Here is a 16739-nt window from a genome sequence, read left to right as displayed (position 1 = left end):
TAGAAGAACCCATAGGGAATAAAGGAGAAAAAAATACAGAAACATAACACTGACTTCAAAAGGCAGACGATTTGGGCTGAGGTAGGGGACGTTATATTTGGCCTGGTTTTGTTTTTGCAGGACAGTTATTCTTAGAGTGGCTGACCTTCCTATTGTGGATTTCTTTTATCTTGACTAACATTGGCTCCTCTGTTTTTTTCCCCATTTATTTATTTATTTTCCCTCTAACTGGTGGTGCTTCCGAGAAGCCCAGCTGCTCTCAGCCCTGCGGACTGTGCTGTCAGATGCTCTCAAGTGCCCCCGGCGGCCGAAGTCCCCACTCAGGCATACCAAGCCTGCAATCAAGACTCCACTGAGATGAGAAAAATCTCGGCTGTGTTCCTCATTTCATTCTGTCATATGTCATGCTTTCCTCATAGTAGGCCTTTTTTGAGAGTTCACAGAATTGAATGGGCACAGAAGTCAAGGTCTGTGAGTGCTATTTATATGCTTCTCGGATGAGAGTGGTTTGGCTTCATTTTCCAATGTCTTCCATCCACAGAGAGCCAGAGCATCCTCTTCTCAGTTCAGGCAGACTTTAACCTCCTCTTGTGGCTTATTTGCTATTTATACGTGGCCTCCAGGCCAGGTGTCACCTCTCCCTCCCTTGGCCACCAGGGTTATCCACTCCATGTGTGTCTGGTCCGGAAGACCTGATTCTCAGTGTCTAAAGCTCCTGTTCCCCGGCCCTCCTTCCCTCACTCCCCATTGTAGCTTCTGTCCCTCTGCTTGGCTGGAAAGGTAGCTTCTGGGTTTATGCTAAGCACTTTATTCCTTCTGATAGAGAAACACAGCTCATTAGTGATCCCAGGAATTAGAAGGGTAGAGAGGAGGCTTCCTATCTCAGGCTGAAGGAGGTTGCACAGAGTCATAATTAAGAGCACAGATTATGAAGCCGGACGGCTTGGATCAAATCCATCACTTTGTAGCTATGTGACCTTAGACAGTTGCTAAATTTCTCTGGCCTCCATCTTTTAATGCATATAGCAGTATCTATCTCACAGGTTAATAGTATTTGTAAAGCCCTCAGACCTGGCAAAGAGTAAATGCTATGAAAGTGTTACTCAAATCTTGAGAATTTTTTCCTCCTAAACCTTTCTGCTAACTACCTTGCTTGTATTTTGCTATAGCTTTGTTCTTCTGGGTGGCAGGCAGACAAGGCTGTGTGTTTGGGGACCAGGATTCAGGCATCACCTGCCTACAGGCCCAGCCCCTGGCAAAGGTGTAACTGCAGGGTTAGCACATTTTCTCTGAATGAGCCCATATGAGGCCTCGGCCATGATGTACGACATGACCTTCAGGGTCCTGCAGGCTGGTATATGTGGGGTGAGAGTGTGTGGTACGTGAAACCAGGGGTGTGTGTGTGGTCTCTGAGGTGTGTGGAATATGGTGTCAAACCAGAATCTCTCTGGGTTAAAGCCTGTTTTGTACTCGAGAGTCTCAGAGACGTTTTTAGAATGAGAGAAAGCAACTCAAGAGAGCTAGAGAGAAACGCTGGAAAAGAATGTGTTTAAAAGAGGAAGAATCAAGAAATAATGGGAAATTTTGCCTTTGGCAGAGACTTTAGAGACTTTAGTTACTTTTAAAGTATTAACATGTACGTACTCCACCTAAACATGTCCCTCATCTTGACTGATACGTGTAAAGCAGTGCTCAAGGACACATGTGTCAAGGGAGGGGAAGGACCAGCAGCAGCCTCAGCAGCTCTGGGCCCCAAAAGGGCCCCGTGTCTCTTCAGATCCTGCTTCCATCTTCTTGGAACTCACCATATTCCTCATGACATCTGCTTGCACAGTCCCAGCAATCAGGATAAAAATGTACTTTTCCTAATGTATTTTATTGTCATGTTTCTTTTTTTTTTTTTTTTGATGACTACTCAGAGGTTGCATAAGGGAACGTCTACATGTATGTTTAAAGACCTTTGAAATGGTCCATATATTTACATATAATTTTTGAATTCTGAAAGATAAAGGTGATTCTCTAATACCCCCAGGCCTGGGGCCTTGTCTCTGGATTACCATGACCATAGGACTCGCTCCGTGTGTTACCCCTGAGGATAAGTTTAATAAATATTTATTTAAGGTAATTGCTGATTATATGGGTAAATGTGCCATCTATCATATCATCACTTAAATAGGATTCTGGGATATATGTATTATATAAAATATATATATATATTTTTTGTTTTGGGTCTTTGTTGCTGCACGCCGGCTTTCTCTAGTTGCGGTGAGCAGGGGCTACTCTTCGTTGCAGTGTGCTGGTTTCTCATTGTGGTGGCTTCTCTTGTTGTGGAGCACGGGCTCTAGGTGCATGGGCTCAGTAGTTGTGGTGCACGGGCTTAGTGGCTCCGCGGCATGTGGGATCTTCCCGGATCAGGGATCGAACCCGTGTCCTCTGCATTGCCAGGCAGATTCTTAATCACTGCACCACCAGGGAAGTCCCTGAGATAATATATTTTTATCTCCACTGGGCTTCAGGTATGTAGAAATGTGTTGGTAATTTTTGGTTCATGACACATGCTAATCACTGGTCCTACTTTTATTGTTTACTTGTTTATTAATATAATTTTATAAAGTAATAAGTATCTGTGAACCCACCATCCAACACAAAAGCTCAGTCTTACAATAACCTACATCTTAACTATGGTCATCCCCTTCCCCCCATCCATCTCCCTGATCCTTGATCCAAGGGAGCCACCTTGCAGAATCCTGTGATGAATAATCACCTACAATATGTCTCTTGGGATAGGGATGAGGAAGGAAAAACATTCCCATGTTCCAAACAACTGGCCCAGGGATTTCTGAAACAAATCCATTTGCAAGTTGGAGACAGTCTGTCTTTTATTCAGGCCAGTAGAAGACTGTCTAGTCCAATTCAGTTCATCTTGGCATGGAGGGCTTTGCAGGGCTGTGATGAAAGGGTAGGATGGGAGACATTTCTTTACCTTTTGATATTAAGTGGGTACAGGGACATGATAATCTACATTTTAAAGTATAGAACTAAGGCACTTTGTAGTAGAATATCAGAGCTGATGTTCATCATTAGGTAAAAGCTATAAAAGTCTTTGTTAAGAGTAATTGTCTTATTTACTACGTAATAAAGCTCTGCCCCGCCATCCTCTGACTGCTTTCAGCTCTTTTAGTTGTTTCTTCTGGAATGACTTCCATGTTTCTCAATAAGTGCATGACCCTCCCCTTTGAGTCATCAATTTTACTCACTACCTGCGGAATATCCGCTGTGGTAGAGAGCACTTAGCTCTCTTATGTCACCCTCCAGTCTCTCCTTGAGATTTTTGGTTCAATCAGTGCTTCAGAGTTTATAAAATTATGACCATAAATATTGTTGCCTGAACCAAGTAGTGTACCATGGTTACGATTCTTCTCTCAAGTATGTTTTCACTTTCTCTAGAGTTACTAACTCCCTTGATTTTCACTGGACTTGTTGTCTTTGTACCCATTAATATGTCTTTCTATACTCTCTTCTCGTCTCCCAGTACAGTTTCCCCCGGGGTTAATCTATCAGATTCTCTCTCACGTTCTGTCTGTACCCTCCCTCCTGACTTTCTCTCCCTGGAAACATCTCTCCTGGATCCTGTGTCCTCTTGCCCTGATTTGAACCCGTAGCTCTGGAGGCCTGTGGTCCTGGGATTTTCCTTTGCTTTTTCCCTACGTTGGATTTTCTGCTTTCCTGAAGCATATATTTTTCTCTTTCTTCTTTTGCTCACTTGTTTTGTGAGAAAAAAAGAGTTCCTGAGGAAAAAACTTGTTTCATTGTTCTCTGTGTTTCAAAGTGGCTTTTGAGAAGTCTGATGCCGTTCTTATTCCTGATCCTTGGTGTGTCTCGGCTTTACTACTCTCTCTGTTTGGAAGCTGTTAGCATCTTTCCTTTGTCCCTGGTGTACTAAAATTTCTTGACGTGGATATTTTTCTTTAGATATCTCAGACTCTCAGAAGGCCTTTCATTTTTCAGATGTGTAAACTTCAGTTCTGATAATGTTTCTTATATTATGCATTTGATAATTTTCCCCCAAACATTTTCTCTTTCTTTCTGTCAGTTTTGTTTCTCAGCTGTTCAACAGTCTACATTGACACTCAGATTCTCTTGTTTTTCTTTCATTGTTTATTTCCTTGGCAGATTTTTTTTTTTTTAACTTCATCTTCCAGTTCTTCCACTGGACTTTTTCTTTTGGGTGTCATATGTTTCTTTTCTTTTCTTTTTTTTTTTTATTATTATTTTTTGGGGGTACACCAAGTTCAATCCTCTGTTTTTATACACATATCCCCGTATTCCCTCCCTTCCTTGACTCCCCCCCTGTTTCTTTTCTAAAAGCTCTTCATTCTTATTTGTTCCCTTTTATAGCTTCTTCTTATTTCATGGATGCAATATTTTCTCTTTTCCCCTTAAGAATATTAATGGTAGTTTATTGGATGTTTTCCAACAGTGCTCCCTGCATTGTTTCTTTTACCTCTAAGATTCTTTCCTTCCTACCAAGTTTATTGATTTAGATTTCTGTCCTTCATGTTTGAAGATTTCCTCAAATGTCTGCTACTTCTTGGCTTTAAGTTTATAATTAAGGACAAGGACCATATTTAAAAGTATTTGTAACGTTTTATTTTCTGAATAGGAATTATCTTTGATTTTCTGATGTGTTTGATAAAATGTTCATTTATAGAGAAATGAAAAATTTCTCATAGTTCTACCTCCTAGAGATAACCACTATTTAACAAATCCTTCATTTTTATGCATGTATAAAGATATATTTCCATAAATGGAATTATAACATACATGTTTGAAACCTACCTTTTTCACCATCACTAAACCATTAGTATCTTTCATGTCAATACATGTACTGTATCCTTTTTATTGGCTACAACATTTCTTTTTTTTTTTAAACCATAATAAATTTTATTTTATTTTATTTTATTTTTTTGAGGTACACCAAGTTCAGTCATCTGTATTTATACACATATCCCCGTATTCCCTCCCTCCCTCGACTCCCCCTCACCCTCCCCGTCTCAGTCCTCTAAGGCATCATCCATCCTTGAGTTGAACTCCCTTTGTTATACAGCAACTTCCCACTGGCTACCTATTTTACAGTTGGTAGTATATATATGTCTATGCTACTCTCTCACTTCGTCTCAGCTTCCCCTTCATCCCCTGCCCCCCCAAACCTCGAGTTCTCCAGTCCATTCTCTGCATCTGCGTCCTTGTTCTTGTCTTGTCACTGAGTTCATCAGTACCATTTTTAGATTCCGTATATGTGAGTTAGCATACAATATTTGTCTTTCTCTTTCTGACTTACTTCACTCTGTATGACAGACTCTAGGTCTATCCACCTCATTACATATAGCTCCATCTCATTCCTTTTTATAGCTGAGTGATATTCCATCGTATATATATGCCACATCTTCTTTATCCATTCATTTGTTGATGGGCATTTAGGTTGCTTCCATGTCCTGGCTATTGTAAATAGTGCTGCAATAAACATTATGGTACATGTTTCTTTTTGGATTATGGTTTTCTCTGGGTATATGCCCAGTAGTGGGATTACTGGTTCATATGGTAGTTCTAGTTTTAGTTTTTTAAGGAACCTCCAAATTGTTTTCCATAGTGGCTGTACCAACTTACATTCCCACCAACAGTGCAGGAGAGTTCCCTTTTCTCCACACCCTCTCCAACATTTGCTGTTTCCAGATTTTGTGATGGTGGCCATTCTGATCGGTGTGAGGTGATACCTCATTGTGGCTTTGACTTGCATTTCTCTGATGATTAGTGATGTTGAACATCTTTTCATGTGTTTGTTGGCCACCTGTATGTCTTCTTTGGAGAAATGTCTATTTAGGTCTTCCGCCTATTTGTGGATTGGGTTATTTGCTTTTTTGGTATTAAGCTGCATGAGCTGCTTGTATATTTTGGAGGTTAATCCTTTGTCCGTTGTTTCGTTGGCAACTATTTTTTCCCATTCTGAAGGTTGCCTTCTTGTCTTGTTTATGGTTTCTTTCACGGCTACATTTCTTTAACCAATCATTTATTGTTGAAAACATTTAGGTTTCTCTTACATTCTCTAAGTAATGCTGCACTAGGCATTTTTTTCACATTTTTTTTTTTTATAAATTTATTTATTTATTTTATTTATTTATTGGCTGTGCTGGGTCTTCGTTGCTGCACACGGGCTTTCTCTAGTTGCTGAGAGCGGGGGCTACACTTCATTGTGGTGCGCAGGCTCCTCATTGTAGTGGCTTCTCTTGTTGTGGAGCACGGGCCCTAGGCGCGTGGGCTTCAATAGTTGCGGCACATGGGCTCAGTGGTTGTGGCTCACGGGCTCTAGAGCACAGGCTCAATAGTTGTGGCGCATGGGCTTAGTTGCTCCGTGGCATGTGGAATCTTCCCAGGGCAGGGCTCGAACCCTTGTCCCCTGCATTGGCAGGTGGATTCTTTACCACTGTGCCATCTAGGAAGTCCATCACATTTCTTTTAATTAATTAAATTTTTGTCAAGGTACAGTTGATTTACAATATTGTATTTACTAGGCATTTTTATATACACATCTTTATCCACTTGTCTGATGTTTCCCTTAGGAAAAATTCCTAAAGGGAAGCTGCTGAGAAAGTAGTGAGTTACATATTTAAGATTGGAGGTGCTTCTATGTGAGGAACTTGTCAGTTGGTGGGAGTCACTATAGAATAATCAGACTATGAACTACTTGTTTCATTGACAAGCCCCCAAATATAAGTATCTGTTGGTCTGTTTCTGGGGCTGCTCATCAAGGGGCTATAATCTCTCGTTAAGAGTGTATAAATCTGATTGTCGCATTTGGAAGGAAAGTGGGAGTAGAGCCTGGCACCTCATTGTGTAACATGAAGATGAGCAGTCAGTGTCATGTCCCCAGTGCTCTCTGCTCTAGCTCGTGTCACTTCCCATCTCCTGGCCTTGCAGGGTGGAGGTGAGGGCCCAGAGTAGGCAAAGGGGTGAACAACTGCTCCATATGTGGATTTCAGCCAAACACTCTAGTTTCATGGGGCATTTAATCCCCATCTCTCCAGCACCTGGGGCTTCCCATTCCTGAGGCTTTCCTGGTTTGGGGATTCTATTGGCTGGCTTCTCTTCAGCACGTCCCTCTGCAGGCACTTAGCTTTAACCTTTCCACTCAGTTAAGTCAGGTACCACCTTCCACCTGCTTTCCATGTGTATATAATTGTGACTGAGGATTTCAGGTGATTCGTAGGCTCAACTGAGATGGAACTTGTGTTTTTGTTTCTTGTTTCACTTACGGTCTTGGGGGTGGTTTTTAGAAGTGGTGTGGGAGAACAGAAAAGTCAGTCTACAACATCTTAAAACCAGAAGTGTACAATTAATTATTTAATACAGTTATGAGAGGATCTCCAAGATATGAGGGTTTATAACAGAAGGACCTTTGAGGGAGTGAGGGTTTGGCCAGCTGGACTAGGAGGAAAGGTCTTAAGGAAAGGATATAGTTGTTACTCACAAAAGCAAATTAATCATATTAATTGTTTTTAGTTTTCCTTGAGACTTAAATGACTTTGCGAGGCATTTTATCTTTAAAGTAAAATTTATTAAGGTATAAACCTCTGGTTATAAAAAAAATAAGTCATGGGGATGTAATGTACAGCATGGTGACTATAGTTAACGATACTATATTGTATATTTGAAAATTGCTGAGAGAGTAGATCTTAAAAGTTCTTATTATAAGAAAAAAAATTGTAACTGTGTGGTGATGGATGTTAACTAGACTTGTGAGAAGTACATTCTTATGAGAATGTAAATTTTTTAAAAACAGAAACTGTTTAAATACAATGTCCGTTGGCAATGATCATTGGAATCCTTTCATGTGATTGTACATTTTTTGAAGGGGGGAGGTTCTTCCTTACTTTGAAATGTTAAGTTATCTAGATCTTTAAAAATATGTTTTTCAAATCCTCAAACAGCAGTTTGTGTTACTCTGTCTTCCTTTAAACATCCTGAAGCTTAGAAAAAGAATCCATATTTCTCAGAGATTACCCTCTTCTTCTTTTTGCTAAATAACCATTCAGGCAACTTACACTTAAAAGAGGAAACACTGACATTGAATCAACAAAAGAAAGTTGTACTTGATATCCTGTTTGTACAGAGGATGAAAATAGCTCTTCAGAAATAGCAGATTGAAGTTGATATTAAAAACGTCCACTTTGATAGTGAGCATTTCTCTGTCTCTGTTCCTGAGATAATCTATGCTACCATAATAAATAGGGCATCAAATGGAACATGATCTCTGTTTTGCACAAACACAAATACACTTATTTTACAATGACAGTTGATAATAAAGATTTACACAGGACTCATCCGTTTGTACCTTTCTTATAGCCCCATTATTGGTGATATACAGTAGCACTTTTTTTTCTTTTTTAATGAGAGGAAAGAGAACAGACTGCAATAACAGAAAACCAATGGGTAGGGCTCTTGTTGATCAGGTTCTTGGAGCCGTGAGGGCTGTGCCTGCAGCATGTAAGGGATTCCTTTATTTAAGATCTGAAACAATTTCTCTGTGCCTCCGGTATAGTGTCTAGCGGAGTTGTCTCTGGATTTACTTAAGTCCCTCAGCATAGGTACATTTGTTTGTTTAAGGGGATGTTGTTACATGTATTTTGCATATACCAAACAAAAGAGATGATCTAGGTACGACACGTAAATTTTAAAAATTTAATTTTCTACCTGTACCCAGTATCTCATTCCTATTTTGGAGTCCACTGGTCTCAAAACAAGGTCCCCATTTTATCTATAAAATAGAATTTTCCTCTACAATAAGTGAATCCCTTACTGAAAACAGAGTCTGGAGAAGCATATGTAGCTTATTTTTTCTCTTCTCAACGCCCATCTAAACCTCTCTATAGTAAAGGTCATTCTTCACTAATGGGAAATTCTTTTAACTAGGCATTGGTATAGAAACCAAGCTCCCAGAAGTCATATTCTCCCCTATGGGATTTGAAAGTATTCTGCTGTCTATTTTTATGTCCTCAAAGGCCAGGATCAGAAATGGAATTTTCAGGTTAGTTGCAGAGCCCCTCCCCTCCCCCCTTTGTCACTGGCTGTGCTTTAATTCAAAAGGAAACTTTTCAGGCCATTAAGCTTCAATACAGTTTAATGCCTTTGGGCTGTGGGGCTTGAAATCATAGAGAAGCCTGAATAAATGTTTTAAATAAAATCTGGAAAGTGAACTACCTTTTTTTTCCTTAACAGTAGATTTGTTTTTAGTTTTGTGATTTTTCTGCCTTGTTCAAATCAAAGATCTTGGTCACGTGGAGGCTGCATCAGCCCCTGTGGATGGCCTGGCCCAGCTGAGTGGACAGGCCAAGTCTGAGGAGGTTTGGCTTGTCATAGAGGGAGGAAGGCAATGACCTCTGCCTCCTTCTGCTCGTAGCTTTAAAATGGTCCCAAGGGACCAGTTTGCATTCTGGGCCATAGTAGCTTTTGCAGAATGAACCATATTTTCTCAAGCACTTTTAAGTTCTCATTCATGGCCTATTTTAAAAGTGATTTAATGAATAAAAATATGCTGTTTATAAGTCCCTAAGTGCATATTTTTCAGAAACGTCTTAAAGAGTAGCTTTGTTTACACATTTAATACAGTGGCCAAGTGGAATGTTACTGTGGTCATAACTCCCTCAAAATGATTTATACTGAAAATGGCTATCTGCCTGGTCATCTTTTTTAGGATCAGATTCAATTTTAATACTTGATTCACTTGAACTTGTAGAGACCCTTGGCCCCACTTTTCAAGTGCGGAAAATAAGGCTTGCAGATATATGAATAACTTGCTCTGGTTTAAGTCAAAGACAGCAGGGTAATCAGGAGCAAAGTCAGGTTGTTGGAAAATCTAGCCAATGTGCTGCCTGTAGACTTTAGGGAAACCTCCTTTGTCAGAAGAGCTCTGATCATGGAGACAAGAACTGGGCTCTTACCTCTAGGCTGGAGAAAGGATTTGTTGAGCAAATTAATAATCTACAAAGGACAGTGTAGTGCACATACTATTTTTTTTTTTAAGAACTTTTATTGAGATACAGTTAACAGACAATAAATTGCATATGTTTAGAGTGTACAATTTGGTATTTTTTTTCTTATTAGTAATGTATATGTGGCAATCCCAATCTCCCAATTCATTCCCATCCAACCCTCCCCGCTTTCCCTGCTTGGTGTCCATATGTTTGTTCTCTACATCTGTGTCTCTATTTCTGCCTTGCAAACCGGTTGATGTGTACCATTTTTCTATATTCCACATGTATGTGTTAATATACGATATTTGTTTTTCTCTTTCTGACTTACTTCACTCTGATGACAGTCTCTAGCTCCATCCATGTCTCTACAAATGTCCCAGTTTCATTCCTTTTTACAGCTGAGTAATATTCCATTGTATGTATGTACCACATATTTTTTATCCATTTATCTGTTGATGGACATTTAGGTTGCTTCCATGACCTGGCTATTGTAAATAGTGCTGCAATGAACATTGGAGTGCATGTGCCTTTTTGAATTATGGTGTTCTCTGGGTATATGCCCAGTAGTGGGATTGCTGGGTCATATGGTAACTCTATTTTTAGTCTTTCAAGGAACCTCCATACTGTTCTCCATAGTGGCTGTATCAATTTACATTCCCACCAACAGTGCAGGAGGGTTCCCTTCTCTCCACACCCTCTCCAGCATTTACTGTTTGTAAATTTTCTGATGATGCCCATTCTGACTGGTGTGAGGTGATACCTCATTGTAGTTTTGATTTGCGTTTATCTAATAATTAGTGATGTTGAGCGGCTTTTCATGTACCTCTTGGCCAATTGTATGTCTTCTTTGGAGAAATGCCTATTTAGGTCTTCTGCCCATTTTTTGATTGGGTTGTTTGTTTTTTGTCATATTGAGCTGGATGAACTGTTTATATATTTTGGAGATTAATCCTTTGTCCGTTGATTCTTTTGCAAATATGTTCTCCCATTCTGAGGGTTGTCTTTTCGTCTTGCTTATAGTTTCCTTTGCTGTGCAGAAGCTTTGAAGTTTCATTAGGTCCCACTTATTTATTTTTGTTTTTATTTCCATTACTGTAGGGGGTGGATCAAAAAAGATCTTGCTGTGATTTATGTTGAAGAGTGTTCTCCCTATGTTTTCCTCTAGGAGTTTTATGGCATCTGGCCTTACATGTAGGTCTTTAATCCATTTGGAGTTTTTTTTTGTGTATGGTGTTAGGGTGTGTTCTAATCTCATTCTTTGATATGTAGCTGTCCAGTTTTGCACATGCTCTTTTAAGTCTGGGGGAGCAGCCAGTCTTGTGCAGTTGGCATGATAATTATGAATTATTTCTCTATTTGTCAATCAAGTCCCTAAATAATCTCTTGTTAGCGACACCTAATTAGAGTTCTTGTGCCTAATTTAGAGAAATAAAGCGGCATTGATTTAAAATATTCTCTTGTTCAGATTAGACTGAATGAGGAAGTGTTGCAGTATCATATGCCATCATCTGTGCAGCAGAGCACTAGCTTTGTGTCCTAATTTTTAAAATTAAAATTAAGTTTTAAAGACTTATTCATAAATTTGCTGTTATCAAATCTGTGTGGGGTTCTGAATACTTTCGTTATTTAGAATTAACAATCATTCTGATTTTAAATAAGAAATTGATTTTAAAAACCATTTCCCATCAAGAAGAAAATTTAACTTTACTTTTTAAAGCAGTATCTCCATGAAGCACTCTATAAGGAACAGCACAGGCTGAGATGGAATTTAACTGAAAAATAAATTATCGTGTAAGAGTATGTCCTGTCAAATTTTTAAGTATTAACATTCTACTTTCCTTTTTAGGTAGACTTCCTAGGAATAATCCATAACCTTTGAATAAACTTAAATAAGTGTATCTTTTGTTGTTTTTGCCAGTGTGGTGCTTTAGGAATTTCAGGAAGCCTATAATTCTGGCAAAATAAAAGAGACTACTTCAGTATTTCTTAGTAAAAAGGAGGGCCCAGTGATATCATAATTTATTTTGATACCTCAAATAAAAAAGGAAAAATAACTATGGGTTATATATTATTCAACCCTGCAAATACAAAGTCACTATTTGACTTGAGTTGTTTTAACAAATCTTCTAGCCCAGATCAATTCAAGTTAATCAGATACAGGCCACTGAAAACTATCCAGAGTGATTTAGGAGGTGCACTGCACAGGCCAGTCATGAGAGACTCAGAATTCTTTTGAAGAGCTAAAGCTTTAAATTGTTAAGTGTTTAAAGTGGGAAAATTCATCTTTTCTTTTCTTTTTTTCTTTTCTTTTAAATCAGAAGACCCAGGTCAAGCTAGAGTGATACAGTGCATCTTCTCAATGGGAAATAATATTGAATTGATTTGAGGGTAGGAGTTCTTGGTGATTAGCTTTCAAGTAAGGCTGCCATTCTCTGGAATTCTGCATTAAAGCCAGTTTCATCTTCTTGAGAAGTAGTTATTTTCATCCAGCAAAGAGCATTTCCTGTGCGGTGGTAATAACACCATGAAATTTTATCAGGTACCTTGGTAATATATAGTCATCAATGAATCTAACAAGGATGCATTTTATAAGAAAATCAATAAGAGAAAATGATTATATTGTTTACTGGAGCCAGCATCCAGAAATGAAAAATAGAAAGAAAAATCTCACTTTGCATTGGACAGGGTTTCAGTGTATATAATGTGCCGGGATCTTCTCTTCAAAGTTATTAGGTATCTAGAGGAACAACAGGCAGCAATGGGGTAAAAATACTTCAGGGCTTTTTAAATGTCAAAAACAACCTTAAAACCACTATTTCATCCCTAATCTATTGTTTGAATAAAGTGCAGTTTTCCATCCCATCGAAATGTTTGTGTCTAAGTTGAAATGTGTTGTGAGCCTTTGTTTGGAGATATTCATATTTACAAATGGGAAAACTATTCAAATAGTGAGTTAAAAAAAGAATCAGTGGAGAAATCTACCAGATAAACATCTGGAAAATATGGGAAATGAATTTTTTAAATCTCAGAGGACGGGAGATCTTGTACTTAACCAGTGTTGTTTCTAAACATTCACAAGAATGAACACGTATTTGGGAAAGAGTGATTGATACTTGTTATAAAGAAGAATACAACACACTTATGATTTTGAAGTATACTTAACGTAATTCAAACTACCTTTAAAACCACTTTTTGAATACTGTGGCTATATCATTCCATCACAATCCTCTCAGTTTTCTTCCTTAAAAAGTATATTAACTTGGGCTTCCTAGGTGGCACAGTGGTTAAGAATCTGCCTGCCAATGCAGGGGACACGAGTTCGAGCCCTGCTCCAGGAAGATCCCACATGCCATGGAGCAACTAAGTCTGTGTGCTGCAACTATTGAGCCTGCGCTTTAGAGCCTGTGAGCCACAACTATTGAGCCCATGTGCTGCGACTACTGGAGCCCACGCTCCTAGAGCCTGTGCTCCGCTACGAAAGAAGCCACGGCAATGAGGAACCTGCGCACCACAACGAAGAGTAGCCTCCACTCACCGCAACTAAAAGAAAGCCCGCGCACAGCAAAAAAAAGACCCAACACAGCCAATAACATAAATAAATAAATAAATAAATTTATTAAAAAAAAGTATGTTAACTTGAAATGATCAGTACAAGACTTTAAAGGTTATTTAGCAAGTTTTTGTGTTAAATTTGAAATATACATTCACTATCATAAATGCATCTGATTCTAAAATACGAACTTATTTTGATATTTTGATTCTATTTATTTTGGTCCCTTTATTTTTAAAACTCTTACAAAGGTGTGCATAGATTACAATTTTTATTTATTTATCATTTATATTTATTTATTTATTTTTAAGCTCTTTATTGGAGTATAATTGCTTTACACTGTTGTGCCAATTTCTGCTGTACAACAAAGTGAATCAGCTGTATTTATACATATATCCCCATATTCCCTCCCTCCCATGACTCCTTCCCACCCTCCCTATCCCACCCCTTTAAGTCATCACCCATCATCGAGTTGATCTCCCTGTGTTATGCAGCAGCTTCCCACTAGCTATCTATTTTACATTTGGTAGTGTATATATGTTGATGCTACTCTCTCACTTCGTCCCAGCTTCCCCTTAGCCACCCTTCCCCTCCACCCCAGTGTCCTCAAGTCCATTCTCTGCATCTGCATCTTTATTCTTGCCCTGCCACTGGGTTCATCAATACCATTTTTTTTTTAGAACCAACAGCAGACTAGGTAACAATTTTAAAAGGCAAAGTATTTTAAAGGCTTAACATTAAGAAAAGCAGCCCCTGGCTCAACTTTTCTTTCCTGAGTCCTCTCCAGTGGCAACTTCCTGTAACTCTTTTAATTTGTTCAAGTATTTGTGATCATGTTTCTCAATAGCATCCTTACACTACTACTAAAATTGTTTTTTCAAAACGAAACCACTTATTTGAAAAGATACTTGTACACCAATGTTCATAGCAACATGATTTACAATTGCCAAGATATGGAAGCAACCTGTGTCCATCAACAGGAATGAATAAAGATGTGGTGCATATATACACAATGGAATACTACTCAGCCGTAAAAAAGAACGAAATTTTGCCATTTGCAGCAACATGGATGGACTTGGAGGGTATTTATTATTCAGGAAATGTCAGATAGAGACAAATACTGTATGATATCACTTATTTGTGGAATCTAAAAAATAAAACAAACTAGTGAATATAACTATAAAGAAACAGACTCACAGATATAGAGAACAAACTAGTGGTTACCAGTGGGGAACAGGGAAGAAGGGAGGGGCAAGATAGGGGTAGGGGATTAAGAAATACAAACTACCATGTATAAAATAAATAAGCTACAAGAATATATTGTACAAGACAGGGATCACAGCCAATATTTATAACTATAAATGCAATAGAACCTTTGAAATTTGTGAATCACTATGTCGTACACTTGAAACTTATGTAATATTGTACATCAACTATACCTAATTAAAAAAATTTTTTTTCAGCTTTAGGTATTTTCTATTAGTTTCCTACCTTTAATGATGACATTTGGCTTTCATACCCTTTCTGCCTCCAGACACCTTCCCTCGTTTTGGTTAGATCAATATTCGAGGTTTACAACTATGTGCCTCTTTTTCACAGCTGAGCCATATGGTATGCTCTCATTTCCTTTATTGTTTACTTTGTTGTTTTCCCTGGAATTAATACTGTCTTTCTCTTTTTCATTTGCTTAGTTTTCTGTTTCTGTTCTAGTTTATCCCAAATCTTGGACAAAGGGGTAAATTTTCTTTGACTACAATCGAACAAATCAGGTAATCTTTTTCTTAGATACATCCATCCAGAATCCCCTTTTCACCTGGCCACGGTCTAGACTACCCCATGGCTGTAGCCCTAGAAACTCCCTTTACCATCATCATGTAGATTCCCTGTGCCTCTTTCTCTGTGCTGGATGCCAAATCTTTCTCTTTCTTGTTTTACCACCCTTTTGGGTGGTACTACCCTTTGGGTAGTAAGCCTCTCGTCTATTGGATTCCTAATAAAAAAAAAAGCAGAGGAGATCATTTTTTTGGTCTTTGCATTTCCAAATACATTTTAATCTATCTTTACATTGGATCAGTATTTCAGCTGAGAACAGAATTCTTACATACAAATAACTTTCCTTCAGTATTTTGGAGGCATTGCTTCAACGTCTTCTTGTTTCCAATTTTGCTGTTAGGTTTCATATGCCATCCTTTGTATGTGGCCTTTATATCAAAGTTTCTGGATTTCCTCTTTGTCTCCAGAGTTCTGAAATTCATTATTATGAACTTTGATATCAACCTTTTTTTTCACTTACCATGCTGGATACTTAAATAGCCATCATACATGGAACCCCATGTCTTTCTCCTCTGTGTGTTCTTTTCTGGTGTTACTTCAACGATTTCCTCCCCACCTCTTTCTCCATTCTTTCTTTGTTAAGCTGTTGTAATCAGAAGATAAACTTTCTAAGCAGGTCATCTGAATTTTTCATCTTATTTCTTCCATAGTCATATATTTATTTTAAAAATTTGATTGCTGGAAATTTTTCTCAACTTTATCTTCCAACCATTATACTGCTTTAAAAAAAAAATTCGGTGATCATAATTTCCAAAAACTCTTCACTGTTCATTGACTATGTCTTTTAATAACATATATTTTTGAGGATCTTTCTTATTTTTAATGTTTCTTCTGTTCCTATATTGTTTCTGTTTTCCCCAAGTGATCCACGCACCCTGCATCCCTTCCTTATCTCTTTTCTGTCTTTCATGTTAGAAGTGTTTCCTAAATGTCTAATGATCCTTGGCTGTCTGTCCATTTGTAAGAGTGAGTCTCTACCATGTGATCTAGAAGCTGTGTGCATGTGCACCCAACTCAGGGTTGGATGACCTCTAGGCTTGGCTCTCCGGAGATCGACTGCATTCTTCCATTAGGGCAGTGACTGAGCTGTTCACATTTACTGGTCTTTTCTTCAGCTTGGTCATTTTTTTTTCCCCCAGAGAGGAATCCTGCCTGAAGCCAGGCTCCCAGCATTCTTGGAATTCAGCTGGGGAAGGGTACTTACTGTTCCATATGTAGACTTCCACTTAATCCTTTTGTTTTCAGTAAGGAAATTCTGTGCTTGGTTGTGATTTGTAGTCCTGTGTCCAAAGCAATTCTAATTCAACTTTGCTAGAGGCTAGACCTCT

This window comes from Hippopotamus amphibius, chromosome 8 (genome assembly GCF_030028045.1).
Source record: "Hippopotamus amphibius kiboko isolate mHipAmp2 chromosome 8, mHipAmp2.hap2, whole genome shotgun sequence".
Lineage (NCBI taxonomy): Eukaryota > Metazoa > Chordata > Mammalia > Artiodactyla > Hippopotamidae > Hippopotamus > Hippopotamus amphibius.
Note: the sequence above shows the minus strand (reverse complement) of the source record.